At 39.1% G+C, this 21087-nt stretch overlaps 1 protein-coding gene and 1 pseudogene across 3 annotated transcripts in view; one reads left to right on the top strand and one right to left on the bottom strand.

The window, feature by feature from the left end:
- Positions 1 to 20823, bottom strand: part of FAM126A (family with sequence similarity 126 member A) — a 92586-nt gene extending 71763 nt beyond the window's left edge. For 2 of the 3 annotated variants that reach the window (XM_003357473.4, XM_005656687.3), the window contains exon 1: positions 20607 to 20823. The gene's annotated coding sequence lies outside the window, so the exon portion shown is untranslated. Of the gene's footprint in view, positions 1 to 20437; positions 20531 to 20606 lie in introns of those variants that run through there. The other variant, XM_013989579.2, reaches the window with a different exon arrangement.
- LOC100620741 lies at positions 7411 to 7819 on the top strand (annotated as a pseudogene).

The raw sequence follows: 21087 nt of genomic DNA on the forward strand, positions 1-21087 counted from the left end.
AGAAGGTAACCACCTTGCTATAAAAGCTCAGGGATAGACATCTGAATGAGAAGCCATGTGAAGAAAGACCGTGGAGGATGAGAGGCCACCTTGGGGATTTCAGCCTCGGCCAATCTCCCAGTCAAATGCAGCTGCGCAAGTGACTTCAGCTATACTGATTTTAGCTATGCAAAGGCAAAACTGCCAGCTGAACCCAGTCAACCCATAAAATCATGAGAAAAATATACCTTTCTCGTTTTTAAACCACTTAGTTTGAGGGTAATTTGCTACAGAGTAATATGTAACTAAAACATCACAGGATACATTTAAAGAAATTAGGGGGCTTTTTAAGAAGAAAAAAACTTTCTAAATATTATAATTTTAGCTAAATCTATTAAGTTATGAGTATTTCCTGTTTTTGAAATTTTTTCCAGCCCTTCAAAATGATTGTTTGGGAGTTCCCGTCGTGGCGCAGTGGTTAACGAATCCGACTAGGAACCATGAGGTTTCAGGTTCGGTCCCTGCCCTTGCTCAGTGGGTTGGGGATCCAGCATTGCCATGAGCTGTGGTGTAGGTTGCAGACTCGGCTCAGATCCCGCATTGCTGTGGCTCTGGTGTAGGCCAGGTGGCCACAGCTCCGATTGGACCTCTAGCCTGGGAACCTCCATATGCCGCGAGAGCGGCCCAAGAAATAGCAAAAAAAAAAACAAAAAAAAACAAAAAACAAAAAACAAAATGGTTGTTTGTAAATTTTCTATTCAAACAATGCTATGACAAACTTTCTTGTATTTCTGCAAAGTTTTTGGAAGACGGAAGTTCCTAGGCCAGGGACTGGATCTGAGCTGCAGCTGCAACCTAAGTCATAGCTGTGGCAACACTGGATCCTTTAGTCTACTGTGCGGGCCAGGGAGCGAACCCATGTCTCCGCAGCAACCCAAGGCACTGCAGTCAGATTCTTAACCCACTGTGCCATAGCAGGAACTCTCTCTGAAAATACTTCTATAGGACAGACTCAGAGAAAGAACACTGCTGGGTCCAAGGATACTTGTGCATTTTGTTATCTAAGAGGGCTTAATTTTTACTGCTATTATAAATGAGCTCTTTTTTCCCACACTTTACATTTTTTCCTTTTTAATTATAACCGCTTTCAAGTATTTTGGAAACCCACTTTTTCCTATGTATTGTTTACTTCATTTCTAACAATCCTACTAATATTTAGCCAAAGATCTAATAATTCTTTAGTCTATTATCTGAAATATTTGAGGTAGACAATCATATTAATTATAAATAACTGTTCCATAGGACAGTAAACTTTTATTCTACCTCAATGTTAATTTCCAATTTAATTTTACCTATAAGAATTGTGCCATTCAGTTGGCATATCATTTTACATTTCAAACATTTTAAATATTTAGGTATTAAAGTTTGCTGCTATGGATATGATACAAAGAGATGTTGGCAATACAGCTGAGATGACAAAAGTTTCATAAAATGTTATTTCATGAAAAGATTCCTGAATTTTTCAAAAATAAATAATCCAATCAGAAAAATATTATATATATATTATATATATATATTATATTATATATAGCTAACGAAACCATTTACCTGTTTAGTTCATAATTAAATGAGAACTATTAGCACCACAGACAAATGACCCATTGCCAATTCCTCCTCTCCCCTCACACACTCACAAACATGCACAAACACTTTAGTCATGCTAACACTCATGGAAAGGACATCCTTGTGACAGCTTGGTGTCTTACCCTTAATCTTGAAAGGTAAAGCTGAACGGAAATTAAATGAAGACCATACAGTTCAGTCTGAAAAATAAACTGGACAAACAAGGATGGGGGAAATATGACTACATGTAGAAATTTAGGTGCTTAAAAAAACAATGGGCTGCATTAACAGTAAATATTTGGATAAGATATTTGAATGAGTGTCATCTACAACAGAACACAATATTCTAAAGATGCTGAAAAACTATACAGGGAAAATCTAGAACAGCAGCTGGGGCCAGAGTTCTGTTTCCACCAATTATTCCAGTGTGACCAGGCAAACATGGAAATTAAGGCTCAGAAAATTTAAGTAACTTGAGTGTTAAGTGACATGGAAGTGGAAAAAGTACTAGTTGCCCTCCCTATCACACACAATAGAAGAAAAATAAAGCATGTGAAAACCCTCAAAATTGTAGAATGATAAATGAATATAAGGTATTATTACTAGTACTGGTTTGGGGACATGCTATTTGACAAATCTCTTTTTGAGGATAGATTTTTTTTTTTTTTCAGTTAGGCCATAAACTTATCAGAATATGACAAAGTAATCTAAATTAAGTTTGTAAAGCAAAACTCACTTTCTTAACCATATACAGATTTTTGAACTTGTCGAGGAATGATTTTTAACCAGATTTCTCAAAGGTGCTGTAGTTCTGTTAGTGACTATTTCTATAATGAATTTGATATCAGGGACTTGATCAGGAACATAGCTCCTATTCCTAGAACATATTTGTAAGGCTGGCTATGTGATAGTTGGTATCAAGGCTGAAAAAAGTCAAATAATAGATAAGTTATTTCAATGACAAATCTTTAATGTAACCAACTGTTTACAGTCATTTTCCCCATTTATTTTGTTACTTCAAAAAGGGGGGAAAGACACATTCTTTGAAATCTCCGCACAGCCCCATAATTCAGAATTTCAGAGGTAAAAGAAAAGGACTTTAGAGATGTAATCTACCCATCTCAGACTAGGAAATGAAAGCACATATGGAAGTTAAATATAAGATCACTCTCCTAATTGGTTACAGAGATATTACTAGAATCCCAAACTTCTGGCTTACTCCAACTACACAACATATTGTCACAATCAGTCCTTATTAATTCAATAAACTTTAGGTAAATAGAACAGTCCTTATTAATTCAATAAACTGGGTAAATGGAAGTATAAATAATGCTTCCTAAACTGCTTTTAAACTATTTTTAAAAATATTAACAGAAGAAAAGGCTTTCCCTGTGAAAATGTAACTATTTAAGAAAGTTAGTTTTCTTTCTTTTTAAAGGATTTCTGAGAGCCTTTAACATGTTATATCTGTGTTATGAATCTCAAAAGAAAAAGTGTTTAGAATGAAATATTTTCCCAAATGTATTTGACCATGTAATCCTTTATGGTCCAGCTACAAAGGGCATCACTGGGAATCCAGTCTGGAAAACTGTGAGTCAAACATGTCAACAACAGATATCCAGAGGTAATACTGTGAGTAATGACTAACAGTTCTCAAGCACTTATGTGTCTGGCACTCTGCTAATTGCCTTATAGGAATTTTTATTTAATCCTCCCAGCCTTCCTAAGTGGTGAATTAATATAATCTCCATTTCAGCAAAAAAAAAAAAAGCAACTGAAGCTTAAGGAAATAACTTGTCCAAGATCACACGCTAATCAGTGGTTGAGTTAGGATTAGAACCCAAGAAGCCCAACTCCAAAATCCCCATTCTCAGTCATTACTCATGCTAGCAATCCCTACTCCCAGCACATTGCAGTTCAAAGTTCCTGGTACTTGTCTTGTGAATAATGAGTCTTTCATTCTTTCCTTCTTAATATTTTCATTCTAAACTGAACAAGAGAATATTTTCATTTCAAAATAAATTGGTAGAGGAAAATAAATTACACAGGTGATTCTGCTTGGCAAACTGAGAACTACAGGGTCACAGAAGAACATGGTAGGGTACTACAGGAAAAGTTTTCAATTTATAGTGAGACCAAGCTCTGCCACTTGCTAGCATGTAACTTTGAGGAAATTATTGGTTTCAGTATTTTTCTTAACAACTAGAATGAAGGAAAAGAGATGAAAAAGTACATCACTGGTATTTACCACAGTATTTACAGACTGTTAACAATGGTGCTCTAGGAGTTCCTATTGTGGTGCAGGGGAAATGAATCCGACTAGGAACCATGAGGTTGCAGGTTCGATCCCTGGCCCCAATCAGCAGGTTAAGGATCCGGCATTGCTGTGAGCTATGGTGTAGGCTGCAGACACGGCTCGGATCTGGTGTTCCTGAAGCGTAGGCCATCAGCTATAGCCTGGGAACCTCCACATGCTGCAGGTGCAGCCCTTAAAAAGCAAAAAGAAAAAAAGAAAAAAGCAAGCAAAGCAAAACAAAACCAAACAAAAAAACAATGGGGCCCCCCAGACTGTGTAAATGTGACTGAAGTTTAAATACCAAAATTAGGTTAAAATTCTTGCTTGCCCATAAACTGGAGGATTTTCTGTTTGTTTGTTTTGTTTGGCTTTACGGCAAATATAATTTTTTTTAAAACTCTAGGACTAAGATCTTTATTCATTCTGCCAGGTAATTTAGTTTACTCTATGCTTGGAACACGTAGATGACATCCAAATGATGAAAGAGCAAATGTTCTTTTTCTTTTTTTTCTTTTGGCCACCCCTGAGGCATGCAGAAGTTCCCAGGCCAGGAATCAAACCCAAAGCACAGCAGCAACCTGAGCTGCTACACTGATAACACCAGATCCTTAACTCAATCTGCTACAAAGGAACTCCTCCTTCTTTTATACTTGTTCAAAACTTTCTCTTTCAACTAAGTATCTCAAAACACGACACAATTTTAAAACGACAAAAAGAAATAGATGCTAAAAACTGCATATATATTTAGCTATGTCTAAATCATGTAATAAAAAATGCTAAAAATGGCTATGGCAACTCAGTATGACTGGTTGATGACAAAGGGTATGGCAATTGTCAAATAGGCAAGGGCCAAAAGACACACTGCTCTGCCCTGTTGATCATGACACAGGCAAAACAATGTTGTTGATACTACACACACAGGCAATTAGTTCAAATTAATATCTTAATAAAAACAATTTTATTCAGTTTTCCCCTTCCACACTAAACCTGCAACCAGGTTTATTGGCAGAAGCTCTTGAAAACTTAAGAACACAAATGTCTCAAACATTTTCTCCATGCCAAACCTAACAAATTCAAATGAACTAGGGAGAGCCAGCTACTCGCCAGTAATTAACATTGGTAAGAAAGGAGTTCCCGCCATGGCGCAGCAGAAACGAATCTGACTAGCATCCATGAGGATGCAGGTTCGATCCCTGGCCTCACTCAGTGGGTTAAGGATCTGGCGTTGCCATGAGCTGTTGTATAGGTTGCAGATGTGGCTCAGATATGACATTGCTGTGGCTGTGGTGTAGGCTGGCAGCAACAGCTCTGATTCAACCCCTAGCCTGGGAACTTCCATAGGCTGTGAGTGCGGCCCTAAAAAGCAAAAAAAAAAAAAAAATTTGTAAGCAGGTAGAAGGAGATGAATAGTTATTATTTCCTCTGTTAAGCCATCCAAATTTCTCTCTCCCATGTCTTGCCTGAGGGAAGAGTAAAAAGTTTTAAGGTTTTGGCATTGAGTTTGCCAAATTGTTCCCTGGAGATAAGCAAATTAAGGGTATTTGAGATTTTGCTACAGCCAAGAATACAAGCCAGCTGCATTTGTTCACTAGTGTTGCCCTCACAAAGTACCACAGGCTGGGTGGCTTAAACAACAGAAATTATTTTCCTACAGTTCTGGAAGGCCAGAAGCCTAAAAATGGAGGTTTCAGCAGGGTTGATTCCTGCTGGGAGCCATTAAGGAAAGGATCTGTTCCAGGTCTTTCTCCTTGGTTTGCAGCCATCTTCTCCCTTTACATTATCGTTCATCTGTCAAACCATATTCAGGTTTCCTCCTCTTTCATTTTTTTGTTTGTTTGTTTTGTTGTTGTTGTTCTGTTCTGTTTTTTGGCTGTGCCCATGGCATGTTTGATCCAGGAGAGGGATCAAACCCACACCACAGCAATAACAATGAGCCATGACAGTGACAACACCAGATCCTTGACCTGCTACGGACACAAGGGAACTCCCAAATTTCCTCTTATAAAGACTTTGGTCACATTGGATTAGGACCCACCCTAATTACCTCATTTTAACTTAATCACCTCTACAAAGACCCTCTCTCCAAAAACAGTTACATTGTAAAGCACTGGGAATTAGGACTTCAACATACAAATGCAGGGTGAGGCGTTCCCGTTGTGGCTCAGTGATTAACAAATCTGACTAGGAACCATGAGGTTTTCGGGTTCGATCCCTGGCCTCGCTCAGTGGCCGTGAGCTGTGGTGTAGGTTGCAGACTCGGCTTGGATCCCGAGTTGCTGTGGCTGTGGTATAGGCCAGTGGCAACAGCGCCCATTAGAACCCTAGCCTGGGAACCTCCACATGTGGCCCTAGAAAAAGAAAAAAAAATTAAAAAAAAAAAAACCACAAATGCGAGGTGAGGGAGGAGATACAATTCAGCCCATTAACCCCATCAAAGATGCATACAATAAACTAGGATTGCAGCAATTAATCTCTCTTTTCTTGTATTAGAGGTGCTTAAATATCATCCATTTATTCTGTAAACTATTAAATGTCTATTACATCCTAGATGCTAGATGTACAAAACTGAATATGACATAGTCCCTGATTTGGATTCACAGTCTATTAAAGGAAACACATAAATCTAAAATAGCAAAAGTGACCTTTAATCCCGTTTGAAACAAATCAAGGCAAATCAGGGTATAAGCAAATAAAATAAAATAATAAAACAAATGCTATGAGGAAAATGAGGAGGAATCTGAAAGAAGGCCCAATGTAAATATTATCCTGCAGTCATTTTGCTATCATTCACCCTTCCTTCCTCTTTCTCCAAAATTACAACATATAGAAATATACTTTCCAATGCACAGCTCTACTTAATTTCCTTCATGGTTTTTTGAGGGTTTTTATTATTATTCTGAAGAGGTAGTTTTCCCTCTCTAATGTTGGAGACAAAAAAGAGAGAAATGTTAACAGATCCAAACTCCAAGTGACTCAGGGTTGAGTTGATGTCTTAGGGTGAGTCACTGCCCTTTCGAAAACTGGGATGCGACTTCAACCATTAATGATGTCTGCCAAGAGAGGTTCAGATGTTTAATTAGAAAGGGGGGGGTACAAAAGAGGGTACGATAAGAAAGTGCAAATAAACACAATTAATTGGTGGTAATATGTACTAATAGAACCATAATAATAAAAGCAACAGATCTTGACTATACTAAAAAATTCTATTTGATTTGTCTCAATTTGAAACTCAGTGGCTCTTAATATAATCATTTTTCTTGATTTAAAAAACTTACAGTAACCAAAGCAGAAATAAACAGTTCAATAAGATCATCTTGATTCATACTAACTGGGTTAACAGTCAATTTGTTTTAGCAGTAGCTGAACTATAAAATTTTTTTTTTCTTTTTAGGGCTGCATGTGCGGCATATGGAAGTTCCCAGGCTAGGGGATGAATTGGAGCTGCAGCTGCTGGCCTACCCCATAGCCACAGCAACACAGGATCTGAGCCACATCTGCAACCTACACCACAGTTCACGGCAACACCAGATCCTTAACCCACTAAGCTGGACCAGGGATGGAACTGCACCCTCATGGATACTAGTTGGGTTCATTACCGCTAAGCCACAATGGGAACTCCATAAAATTGTTTTTTAGCCTTTCCGCCGGTGACAACATCCTAAGAGAATGTGGCTCTCGCAAAGAATCTCCTTCATCCCTCTCCAGAAGAGAAAAGGAAACACAAGAAGAAGCGCCTGGTGCAGAGCCCCAATTCCTACTTCATGGATGTGAAATGCCCAGGGTGCTATAAAATCATGACGGTCTTTAGCCATTCACAAACATTAGTTTTGTGTGCTGGCTGCTCTACTGTTCCTCTGCCAGCCTACAAGAGGAAAAGCAAGGCTTACAGAAGGATGCTTCTTCAGGTGGAAGCAGCACTAGAAGCACCCCGAATCAAAATGAATGGTAAACAATCCCAATAAACACATTTTGGATACCAAAAAAATATTATTTTTTAAAGTCTGTGATGACATTAAGTCTTATACTAGTATAATGAAATGTAACTTAGATGTTGCTTTGCAGCTAAATTATGTCCTTTATTTTCTTTTTTCTTTTTCTTTTTGTAGCCGAATATGAAATTAAAATTAATACAGCAAAAATTTTTACCTTGGTTCTCTCAAAGTATTTGAAAGTCCTGTAAGAATGTTTAATCCCTAAAGTAGTTTAAGTATTTCTTTTCAATTATGCATTGTTTCTGAAGAAAGGATTTGCTTTTATAACAGAAAATTAAACATCTATTTGGACTCTTTCACCAATAACCAAATTCCTGACTGATGGATCCAAACTAAATAAATCGTATTATATTACAATAAACTCTGGAGCTTTATAATCTGGTGTCATGAAAAATATCTGTCCTGATTACCATCTTGTGACCAGCACAATACAATTTTCATGGCTCTCACAGAGAAAAGAATAAGTTTTACTCTAACTTTTCTTGACATCATCTTTCTTGGGCTGTCCTTCCTTTCCTCGCAGCCTATCATTATCATGGATAAAAAGAACCACTTCATCTCCAAATAAAATGTTATACATAAGGTAGAACAGCTTATTGGAACGAATCCTTTTATAAAACATTTCAAATAGAAAACATGGTTAACACAAAATACAGCAAACATAACTAAAATTTCTCTTCCGCTCCTTTCCATAAGGAGAGGAACCATACCTTATATTCCTTTTACAACCACCGCTTCCGTAAGTTTTTTAACACAGCTCAAGGACACAACATGACATAATGAAAAGAGTCCAAAAAACTCATGCCCTCTTTCCACCAAGTTAAACTTTATCAGTTTTCTCCACTGTAAAAAGTAGATGATAACATCTACATTACAGGAATTGAGAATTAAAAATGATACAAATAAAGCACTGTCATAACACCAATGCTCAATAACGATAGCTCCAATTATCACTAACAAAATATTTTCAAGTGGACAATTTCTGTTTCATTCAATTGGACAAAATGCATTTCAGGATGGGGTGGGCAAGAAGCTTCATTAGATTCTAATGCCCTCCAGTTATTTTCATTCTTATTCTTCACTGATTAACTTTCTGATTTAGTAGCCTAATTTACTGCCACTGCCTCCAATCTCACCACCAATTTGATCCTTAAACCCCCTTTACAGTATATATTTGGTTCTCATCATAAACTCACGACCCTAAAAATAACAATTCTATTGGTTCTCTCGCAATACTCATTCTTTAACCTTGCCTCAAGCATCTTCCTTTCTGAAACTCTAAGACTTCACTGACTTCAATATTCTGCTTCTATCACCCACGTAACCCATTCTTCTAATTTTCTGTTCTTCTCTAATAGTCTTTTCAATTTGCACATTTCTCCTTCCGTACTTTTAAAATACTTTCACCTTTCTCTCCATTCTTTTATTCAGACCCACTCGAAGTTTCACAATTTTACAAAATAGGCTCTCCTTCTAAACCACTAAAGTGTGCACTGCTTTAGAGACTATGTTGTAACTCTGTCTACCACAATAATATCTATGGATTAACAAATCAATAGGAACTTTGAAATTAAATCAAAAGGGTATATATGTGCCAGGTCACACTGGCAGATTTTTATACCCTGCACTAGCTGGAGGTGGGGAGTGAGTATAGTCTTGTATGTTGATTAGAACCAAAACCCGAATTGAATTAACTCAATGTTACTTACATTTAAATGGGGAAAAAAACTCACAGGCGCTCAAAGACAGAGAGTTTATAATTGCTTGCCCAACTTAAGCACTTTAAGATTTACATTTTTCTCTTAAATTTCCAACCCTGTACATTCCTCTATAAAAGAGTAAATGCAGATCTTCCAACAGCTGAAATCTCAAATAATTTTCATTGTACAGGTCAAGAACTCATACATCATGTTTTCATTAGTTCTAGTGCAAATACATGAATGAATGCTTATGTATTTATATGAGAAAGCAACTAATGTTCATCTGCTAATCAAAAGACTCTTTGTTCAAGAAAGCACACACCAAACAAATATCATTTAACAGTTACTACTAAAAGGCTATCCTGATGCAAGCTTCAACAATGACAAATATTTAAACTAGAATGGAAAAATACTATTTCCAAAGCTCCTTGATCTTTTATATGCATTGCACTTAACATTCTTTACAAGGCACAAACAGGATTCAGGACTGCAACTTGATCTTGAACACACAATAAATTAAAATGTGAATTATATAAAGTGCTTTAAACAAATATCACCCTGTTCCCATTCTGGTATTGTCTAGCATAACAATACTGGGCTGTATTTGTTAAAACAGCAGAACATATGATAGCAACACAGAGCAGATCAGTAATAATTATGACAGGGTTACCAAAAACTAAAACTAATTGGGCAATGAAGAAAAAACAAAATAAAATAAATTAATAAAATAATTAAGTTCACTTCTCAGTAACAGAGCATAAGAGAAGAGTCCTAATTAAGAAAAAATTAGAGGAGTTCCTATTGTGGCTCAGTGGGTTAAGAACCTGACTAGCACCCATGAGGATGAGGGTTCAATCCCTGGCCTCACTCAGGGGGTTAAGGATATGGTGTTGCCGCAAGCTGCGGTGTAGTTTGCAGATGCAGCTCAGATCTGGCGTTGCTGTGACTGTGGCATAGGCCAGCAGCTGCAGCTCCAAATCGACCCCTAGCCTGGGAATTTCCATATGCCGTGGGTGTGGCCCTAAAAAAATTTTAAGAAGCCAAAAGGAAAAAACAATTAGAGTATTGATTTAAAAACATGAGTTATGGCATCAGACAGGAATTGAGTTTAAACTCTACCACTAGCAGAAGTTCCTAGGCATGTGATCAAACCCATACCACAGCAGTGCCCTGAACCACCAAAGTGAAAGGATCCTTAACAAGCTAAGCCACGGGAGAACTCTGCATTTCAGTTTCTTTCTTTTTATCTTAACAGTTTTAATACAATTTGCCTGTTAAAGTGTACAGTGGGTTTTTTTTCGGTTTCTTTATCTGTAGAATAAGAATAAAAATACTTATCTTGCAAAGTTGTGCACAGATAAATGAAATATTAATTATGCAAAGTACTTAGAAAGTAGCATATATTGAAATCTTAACAAAGTTTATTCAGTCCAAAAAGACCTAGACATTAGTACAGCTCAACTATTTCAGACTTTCAAGGAAGAGATTGCTAGAGCATATAAAAAGATGGAACACTTTTAATTTTTTCTGTTTTACAAAGCTAGGATATTCAGAAATCAAAACCTGAAAAGGGTAATATAAAAGAACACTAAAGATCTTACATGACAATCAAATCTAGATTTTAAAGAGGTATTTCCAAGTTGCCTTTAAAATTGGTGAAATCTACTAGAAAATCTTCTAATATAATTCACCAACCAAGGTAAAAGAAGAAAAACCATATAATCATCTCAATATACACTGCAAGAGTATGTGATCAAATTTAATATCTTTTTCCAATTTAATCTCAATTCCAAAAAAGGGGAAATAGGAAACTATTTCATTGACATACTGAAAAAAAATGTCAAAAAGAATACATAGGAATTCCCTGATAGAGCAGTGGATTAAGGATCTGGCATTGTCACTGAAGTGGCTCAGGTCACTGCTGTGGCACGGGTTTGATCCCTGGCCTGGGAACTTCCACATGCTGTGGGGTATGGCAGAAATAAAAAAAAATACACTACTGTGAAATCCTAAAGGTATTCTCATTCAAATGAGAAATGAGTCAAAAATGCTCACTATTCACTACTATAATTTAGCATTCATCTAGATGTTCTGATCAATGTAGTTTAAAAAATATATTAAATATTGCCAAGAAAACAAAATTATGACTAATTACAAATGCTGTGACTGCTTTATTTCAAAATCCAATAAAAACTATTACGAATTTTGTAACATGACCATTTAGAAAACAGAAGTTCCCAGGCTAAGGGTCAAATTGGAGCTGCAGCTGCCTGCCTAGGCCACAGCCACAGCAATGTGGGATCCAAGCCATGTCTGAGACTTACACCACAGCTCACAGCAATGCCAGATCCTTAACCCACTGAGCAAAGCCAGGGGTTGAATCCATATCCTCATGGAAATCAGTTGGGTTCGTTACCACCGAGCCACAACAGCAACTCCAGATGCTACCCTCTTTTAAAAAAATGTAAAAAATAGTCCACACGGAAAAGCAACCACAAGTTTTAAGATACCAAAAATCAACTTTAAAAATAGGCAGAACCACACGAAGAAAACTCTAAAACACTGAGTCATAAAGATGACTTGAAGAAAAGATGAAAATATTGTAAAGATATCACAGTTATCTCTAAAAAATTAATTTGGAAATAACAATTGGGTTCGTTTAGGATCTTAACTGAATTAAAGGTAATCTGAAAAAAAGAAATATATGAGAAATGCTGACAATGTTTTTAAATAGATAATAGGAATTCACACAACATAATTAGTGAAATACACTAAAAAGTTACAATAGGAGCTCCCGCTGTGGCACAGCTGGTTTAGGATCCAACTGCAGCATCTCAGGTTGCTGCAGAGGTTTGGGTTTGATCCCTGTACCAGCCCAGCCTGGTGAAGTAGGTTAAACAATCCAGTGTTGCCTACAACTGCAGCTCAGAGTCAACTGTTGGCCCAGGAACTTTGATATGTCCCGGGTGTGGCCGTTAAAAAAAAAAAAGTTACAATAATCAGAATTGTTTGGAATTACTAGAGCAAAGAACATAATCCAATGAAGCAGTATAGAAAACTTAGAAAAAGGTGTTCCCATCGTGGCTCAGTGTTAAAGAACCCAACTAGTATCCATGAGGATGAGAGTTTGATCCCTGGCCTCACTCAGTGGGTTAAGGATCCGCTGTTGCCGTGTCACAGACACAGCTCAGATCCTGCATTGCTGTGGCTGTGGTATAGGCCTGTGGCTACAGCTCTGACTCAACCCCTAGAAACTCCACATACCACAGGTGCAACCCTAAAAAGACAAAAGACAAAAAAAAAAAAAAAAAAAAAAAAAAAACCTAGGAAAAAAAATCATGAATTGGCATACAATAAAGAAGGTATTTAGGAGTTCCCATCGTGGCTCAGTGGTAAACCAATCCAACTAGGAACCATGAGGTTGCGGGTTGGATCCCTGGCCTCCCTCCAGTGGGTTAAGGATCCGGTGTTGCCATGAGCTGTGGTGTAGGTTGAAGACGTGGCCCAGATCCCTCGTTGCTGTGGCTGTGGTGTAGGCTGGTGGCAACAGCTCCGATTAGACCCCTAGCCTGGGAACCTCCATGTGCCTCGAGTGCAGCCCTAGAAAAAGGTAAAAAGACAAAAAAAAAAAAGTATTTAAAACCTCTGGGAAAAGATAATTGTTCAGTAAACGGTATTAAAATAATTGACCTGCCACTCTACCTTAAAGTACATGCCAAACAGATTAAAGATGTAAAGGTTTTTTTAAAACTCTGAACGTAATATAAGGAAGTAGAGGTGAATACCTACATACTTTGGGAATGCAGGAAGGCCTTCTAGGCAGGCAGATATCATGAAAGAAAAATTTGATAGATTTAACTATACTGAATGTTAAAAATCTGTGGGTTTTTTTGTTTTATTTTGTCTTTTGTCTTTTTAGGGCCACAACCACAACATATGGAAGTTCCCAGGCTAGGGGTTCAATTGGAGCTGTAGCTGCTGGCCTACGCCACAGCCACAGCAACACGGGATTTGAACCACGTCTGTGACCTGCATGACAGCTCATGGCAACACCGGATCCTTAACCCACTGAGCAAAGCCAGGGATGGAACCCAAATTCTCATGAATACTAGTCAGGTTCATTACTGCTGAGCCTCAATGGAACTCCCTAAAAATCTGTTTAAAAAGAAAAAACGCATACCAAAAACAAAATTAGGATGCAAATGACAAACTGAAGAAATTATTTGCAATGTAATTTGACCAAGGTGTAATAGTTTTATATACAAAGAGCTCTTATAACTCAGTTTTTTTAAATGTCCAATGTCATAATAAACAAAGGACATTAACAGATAATTTACAAGAAAGTACATTTAATATCATTAATAATGAAACAAAAAAATGTCTAGAAGATACAACTTTTCTTATCGAAATGACAGTTTTTCAGTATGGAGAGGATGCTGGCATTCTCAAGCACAATTAATAAAAATAATTGTTTTTTGGTCACACCAACAGCTTGTGGGATGTTCCTGAGCCAGTAACCCAAGCCATAGCAATGACCCAAGCCACTGCAGTTAACAACACTGGATCCTTAACCCACTGCACCACAAGCAAACTCAAAAAATTAATATTAATTAAAACTTTTTGGAAAGTAATCTATTAATATCAATCAAAAATAATTAAAATATGCATACCTGTTGACTTCAGAATTTGTCTTAAGGAAATAAAGATATGTGCAATGATTAATCCATCAAGAAGCTAACTACTAAACTATTCTTTCAAAATTACTGAGAAGAGTTTAAATTTTCAACAACTGAAGCATTGGTTAAATAAATGATGATAAATCCACATGCTGGAATATTAGCCACACATTTAAAATGATATTATGTAAAAGAATAATATTTTATTGACTCAAGTAACCATTCACTCAATTAAGTGAAAATAAGCTAGAAACAAAACAGCATGCACAACAAAAAGAGTTGTACAATATGGACACTTTTGGTTAAAAAAAAAGAGTAAATCTGATTTAAAAGAACCTATAAGGATAGTCATCAAAGTGTTAATAATAATTATCTCTGGGTAGAGGCACTATAAATGTTATCATTTACACATTCCTGAATCTTCCAAATATCTTATAATCATTATGTATCTTACAATCATTATGCATTATTTTCTTAATAATTAAGAAAATACACAACATTTACAATATCGCATTGACCATAGTAACAATAGTATTCAAAATCATGTCAACACTGATATTCCCACTCTTTTAGGCTGCACCAAAACTAGGCATGCCTACCCTCTCTAGATCTGATCATACTATTATACTTTAATCACAATGAAAGGAATTTTCAGAACTCTAGGAAACAATCAGATAAGTTTTTCACTCCACCTTTACTTATGATCAAATACAAGGTCAAATAATATTTAGGTATTAATTATTTGCTTTGAGCCCCCTGATAAAGTTAAGAATTAAGTGAGGAACAGGGAGTTGCTGTTGTAGCTGAGTAGGTTAAGAATCTGACTAGTATCCATGAGGATGCAGGTTCAATCCCTGACCTTGCTCAGTGGGTTAAAGGATCCGGCATTGCCGTGAGCTGTGGTGTAGGTCACAGACAGGGCTCGGATCTGATGTTGCTGTGGCTATGGTTGTGGCATAGGCCGGCATTCCATCCCTAGCCTGGGAACGTCCATGTGCTTCAAGTACGGCCCTAAACAGACAAAAAAAGGGGGAGGGTGAGGAAAAAACCCTGCACCTCAAACCAGCAGGGTTCAGCATTCACATATATCCAAACATTGAGCTAAAAGTTTAAAATTAAAAAAAAAAAAAGTGGAAAGGAAGCGTGGAATATAGGTATTACTTTTCTCAGGACGGAAAGTACGGGCTTCTGAAAATTTCTAATCACACAGCTCATCTCTGTCTCATGTGGGAGACAGAAGAAAGATTTTCTCCTCCAATGTTTTAAAAGGTATACATCCAAAGGGCAAGCAAGCAGGATTTCTTCTGAACAAACAAGGTTTAAACAGGAGATTTTTAAATGTTAAATGTCTTCTTTCCACAGTGCAGATATGCAGCCTAACTCTGAGAGGACCAAACAGATTCTGGCAGTACTTGGCTCTCAGCATAAGCAAGAATCAAACTGTTAATTCCATCTGCTCCCCTCCAAAAAAAAAGACAAAGCAGAGTTCCCTTAGTGACTCAGCAGTTAATGAACCCAACTAGTATCCATTAGGACGCAGGTTCGATCCCTGGCCTCACTTAGTGGGTTAAGGATCCGGTATTGCCGTGAGCTGTGGTGTAGGCCGCAGATGTGGCTAAGATCCTGAGTTGCTGTGGCTGTGGTGTAGGCTGCAGATGTGGCTAAGATCCTGAGTTGCTGTGGCTGTGGTGTAGGCTGGCAGCCACAGCTCCCATCTGACCCCCAGCCTAGGAATCTCCATATGCCACAGACGTGGCCCTAAAAAGACCAAAAAAAAAAAAAAAAAAAAATGACAAAGCATTACATGGTGGTGCCAGGGATCTCAGGCTCCATTTGAGAAGTTTTCCTAAAAAGCATCCATTTTCATCATATTGCGATGAAAATTGGTTTTGAACACTTCAGAGAGCTGATCTTGATACTACATAATGGCAACTCTGATGCTGATAATAAATATGTGTGTGTGAATATATATATATATATACACCTATCTTTAATATCATATTTTATTTGAGATGTTGATTCCAGAATTGTCTTCCTTTTTAACTGGTCAAAGCTCTGAATCCCATCTACTTTTGTCTCCCCAGGGTCTTAGTTCCACTAAGTATCTCATCTTTGCTAATCTCTTACTTCTCACTTTCCTTATGCATGTAAAAAAACAAGCATAATATTCCTTCAACCCATATCCTTCTGCAGCAGTTTTCGACTATGTCTGCACACTGGAATTACCCAAGGATCTTTAAAATACCTATACAACTAAGGTATAGTAACAAAAAGTAGATCAGTGGTTTCCGGGGATGAGAGGGAGAGATTACAAGAGGGCACTAGGGAACTTTTGGAGGTGATGGAGATATTTACTATTTTGATGCTTTAGTGAGTATAAACATATGTCAAACATTAAACCACACACTTTTGGAGGTGATGGAGATATTCATTATTTTGATGGTTTAATGAGTATAAACATATGTCAAACATTAAACCACACACTTTAAATATGTATAGTTAGGAGTTCCCATGTGGCTCAGCAGTTACCGAATCCAACTAGCATCCATGAGGACATGGATTCAATCCCTGGCCTTGCTCAGTGGGTTAAGGATCCAGGGTTGCCATGAGCTGTAGCAGAGGTCACAGATGAGGCTAGGATCCTGCATTGCTGTTGCTGTGGCTCTGGCATCAGCCAGCAGCTATAGCTCTGACTAGATCCCTAGCCTGGGAACCTCCATATGCTGAGAGTGTGGCCATAAAAAGACTAAAAGACAAAAAAAGTATAGTTTATTATATGCCAATTATACTTAAATAAAGCTGTTGAAATAAATACTGATGCCTGGTTCCTGCCCTATCCCCCAAATTAGTATGGGAGTTTCCTCTTGAAATCAAGATTCTTAAAATCTCTCCCAGATGACTGTAAATTTGTAGATAAGAGAGAGAATCACTGCTCTACAGCTGTCATTTTTTCTCAAAATGACTCCCTCAAGCATGTCTACCTCATTATCATCCATTCTTTCTCAATCTTCTGAAGACTAGTTTCTAAACCAGCACTCAACTAAACCTGTACTTGTTAAAGTCACCTATGGACAAATTCACTGGTGTTCATAGTACTCTCATTACTTGAAACCTCCTTTAAGCATTCAAAAAATTTCCCCCTCCATTTGAAAATTTCTCCACCCTTGGCATCCTCTTGAAATTTTTCTAATGCTTCTAACTACTACTCTTCTTCTTCACACTATTCTTCTACTATCTGCTTTTTATCCATATATTCTCTGACTGCTGCTTTAATTATGATAAAGGCTTCCCCAGTCTGAGTCATTTCAACATACCCAATTCAATATAGCTTCTTCCATTCAACCCCCAACCTTCCCTCTATTCCTGATTTCCTTTAAAAATTCCACATCCTAGATCCAAACAACTATCTATATCTTCACCTGAATGTATGTTCCATGGCTTCCTCAAATTCAAAAAATCCAAAATAGAATTTATCATCTTCCCTCCATCTATGTGTTCCTCATGTCCAATCAATGGAACCAAGTCAAATCTCGTTCCTCACTGCCAAAGTGAAGATCCAAAATACAAATCCATTAAATAGTTTCTTATTCATCACTTTCAATGCAATCCCCTTACCCAAGGATATACTGCCCTAGTCTTGCCTTCTACCACCCTCATTTTTCTCATCTTCCACCATTTCTGCCTATCTAACCCCTGCATTCGAGTCATGTCAACATTACTGACTTTGGACTGTCACCGACAATGACTTCTCTAAACTGCCAGGTTTCTCATGCTTCCTTGCTTTCTCACTTATTACATTCTACTCTTAGGAAGTTATTCACTTACCTCCTGTACTTGGCAAAATTATACCATACTTTATTGTGTGTGTTTTTCATGTTTATACTTTATTAAAGTATGGTTGATTTACAGTATTGTGCCATCTTCTCCTATACAGCAAAATGACTTGGCATACATGTATATACACCCCTTTTCTTACACTTTTAAAGCTCTACTATGTACTCCTGACTTTATTTTTATTTTCATTTTTTTATTTTTTTTGGCTTTTAGGGCCACACTCATGGCATATGGAAGTTCCCAGGCTAGGGGTGGAATTGGAGCTACAAGCTGCTGGCCTACACCACAGCCACAGCAACATAGGATCCAAGCCGAATCTCCAACCTACACCACAGCTCATGGCAATACCGAATCCTTAACCCACCGAGTAAGGCCAGGGATCGAACCTGCGTCCTCATGGATGCTAGTCAGGTTCGTTAACTGCTGAGCCATGACAGGAATTCCTGTGCTCCTGACTTTAAATACATGCAAGCTGGGTTAGTCATCTCCTACTCTGCTCCCTTACTACACTAGACATATCTCTATTCACACTTATCACAGGTCTTATAATTGTTACTTATCTGTCTTACACATTACACAGTAAATTCCTTATGACAAGAGCTATAACATTATTTCTATATCCCTAGTACCTATTCAGCCTGGCATAGCGCAAATTTGACATAATTTCAATTACTTACAAAATGTAAATTCGATGTCCACAAAATGGTCCTGATACTAACATTTTAAAAAGATTTCTTAATACTCATTATAAAATAAATATCAGTCAACAGGATCCTGAATAAAACAGTTGACTACACGATATATTTAAACTCCAACTGTCAAAACAACACTGCTCTAAAAATGCAACCAAGAGCAGATTTCATAAAATAGGAATACAACAGAAAAGGGAAGCACAGCAGGGATAACACACTGACCTAGCAAGTGCCTCATCTGGATGTCGATATCCAGATACTGTTAATGCTGATAACTAAGAGAGTTTATAATCCCTCTATGGTAATAACTATAGTAAATAAGCCAAATCCAGAATTTATTTTCTAAAACAGGTGATAGTTTTCTTCCTTGCCACTCTGTCGAAATGAATTACTAGAATAACTATGAAGCACTATTGGCCAACCAAGCAGATCCTAAAAAATTTCTTTTCTTTCTTGCCTGCACTTCAAAAATATGGTGCTTTGAACTATTATTCATCATATGAACCTTAAAATGTATTAGCCTAAAGAAAAAATGCTTAGAAACTGGGGGCCGAGGGAGGAGTTGGGGGTGGGGGTGATCTTAGGAGAATGTTCTTATGGAAAACAAGCCTCCCGGGACTATCGCACTGACTCAAGGTTACACAAATATTTACGCAGATAAGGCTTTAAAAGCTGAAAATTTCAAACCGTAAACTGTTACAAGAACCAAAGAGGTGGCATACCTGCTCCAAAAACTATTGTGTGACCCAAAGGACAAATAATTTGCCAAAGAACAGCTTGGCTCTACAGCCGGTAGTACGGTCTCTGAGATAAGTAGTAGCTGCCAGCGGAACAAACTCCCCCTACCTGAAGAGCCGAGCGGCTGCCGGGTGTGTGATCGTTTATTTATCAGAGAACCGATTCTGTGCAGTACGAAACCACTACTGGCATAATTTTTAATTTTCATGAACGTCTCAACTTTGAGGGTACACGGCACACATGTGCACATCGAAAGGCGGAAACCTAGTTTTGCCAGAGCATGAAAACTTTGAGTCTTTCAACGCAGCAATTTTCGGACAAAACCCCGATTCTCGAGTAGGTTAGAATCAGCCTCGGGAGAGAACTAACTCCTAGTAAGAAGAGGGCAAGGGCTGAATAAGAGATCTCCTGGGTCAATAACCAAGGAAGGAATCTTGGCTGCTTTCTAAATCTCTCTGTCGGGGCGGGGCGGGGGGGGGGGGAGCCGAGGCGAACGCTGCTCTCAAAGACGAGGGGGGGTGACAGTGACCATTTGGCTATTAGACTGGTCGGATAGCGGCAGCCTCGCTAGAGTGGGACAGAGGTGCAAGAAGGGGTGGGAGAGGTGGGAAAGGTCAGCCCGGAGCATCAGCCTCAGATGGGTAAAGGTGAGGGGGTCCCACCCCAGGCCGACGCAGCCGAGGGGCGGCCGGTAGAGCCGACGAGGTGGCGCCCAGGTCACGCCCGGAGATTGGACGGCTCCTCTCCGGAGAAAGAGAAAGACCCGAGTCCGCGCGCACAAAGCTGCCGCCGCCCAGGCAGCAGGCTGACTGCGCCCAACTTCAGGGCCAGCAGCCGCCGGCCGCAGCCCACCACCCGGTCCCGCCCCCCCCCGACCCCTGGACTCCCCTGACGCTCTCGAGCTCACCCTCGGCGCCTCGCGCTGGAGCCGTTACCCCCAACGAAGCCGCCGCCCCGGGAACAAAGTCCCGGTCCCCTCCCCGCGGCCGCCTCGTCCCGGCTCCTCCCTGACAAAAAAAAGTTATCGGTCTCCGGCCGCCCCGAGGGCCCGGCGTGGTTCGCTCGGCTGGACTCACCAGAGCGGCTCCTCAAGCTCCACCTCCAGAACCTCGACTTGTCTGGCTCGCAGCGACAGCGACGAAGGCTGCTCCGCTTTCTCCCGGGTAAGCAGCACCACCTTCCCCCCTTCCTCCTAGCAGAATGGGTCCCAGCGAGCCATCTTCCCCCTCCGCTCACTGACTGACAACCCAGCCCCGAGAGCCGCCACTGCCGCCAGCTACTCTGACAGGCACGAAGAGGAACCCGTCCCTAGGCAGCCAACCACGACCGCCCCACGTCGGCTCGGCCTATCGCCGTTCCCTGGGGCGGGACCAGAACAACTTCTCCACCAATGAAAATATTTCTTTGCTAGGCCTGGGGCGGAGCCATGAGGTGGGAGGGAGAGATAGTTGGTGGGCGTGGTCTAAGCAATAGGCGTGGTCGGGGCGCCCAAGGAGCGATGATTGACTGTAAGATTGGGGCTGCAACCAAGCGATAGTGATCTGAGAAGGTCTCTTG

The sequence above is a fragment of the Sus scrofa genome, chromosome 9 (genome assembly GCF_000003025.6).
Source record: "Sus scrofa isolate TJ Tabasco breed Duroc chromosome 9, Sscrofa11.1, whole genome shotgun sequence".
NCBI lineage: Eukaryota > Metazoa > Chordata > Mammalia > Artiodactyla > Suidae > Sus > Sus scrofa.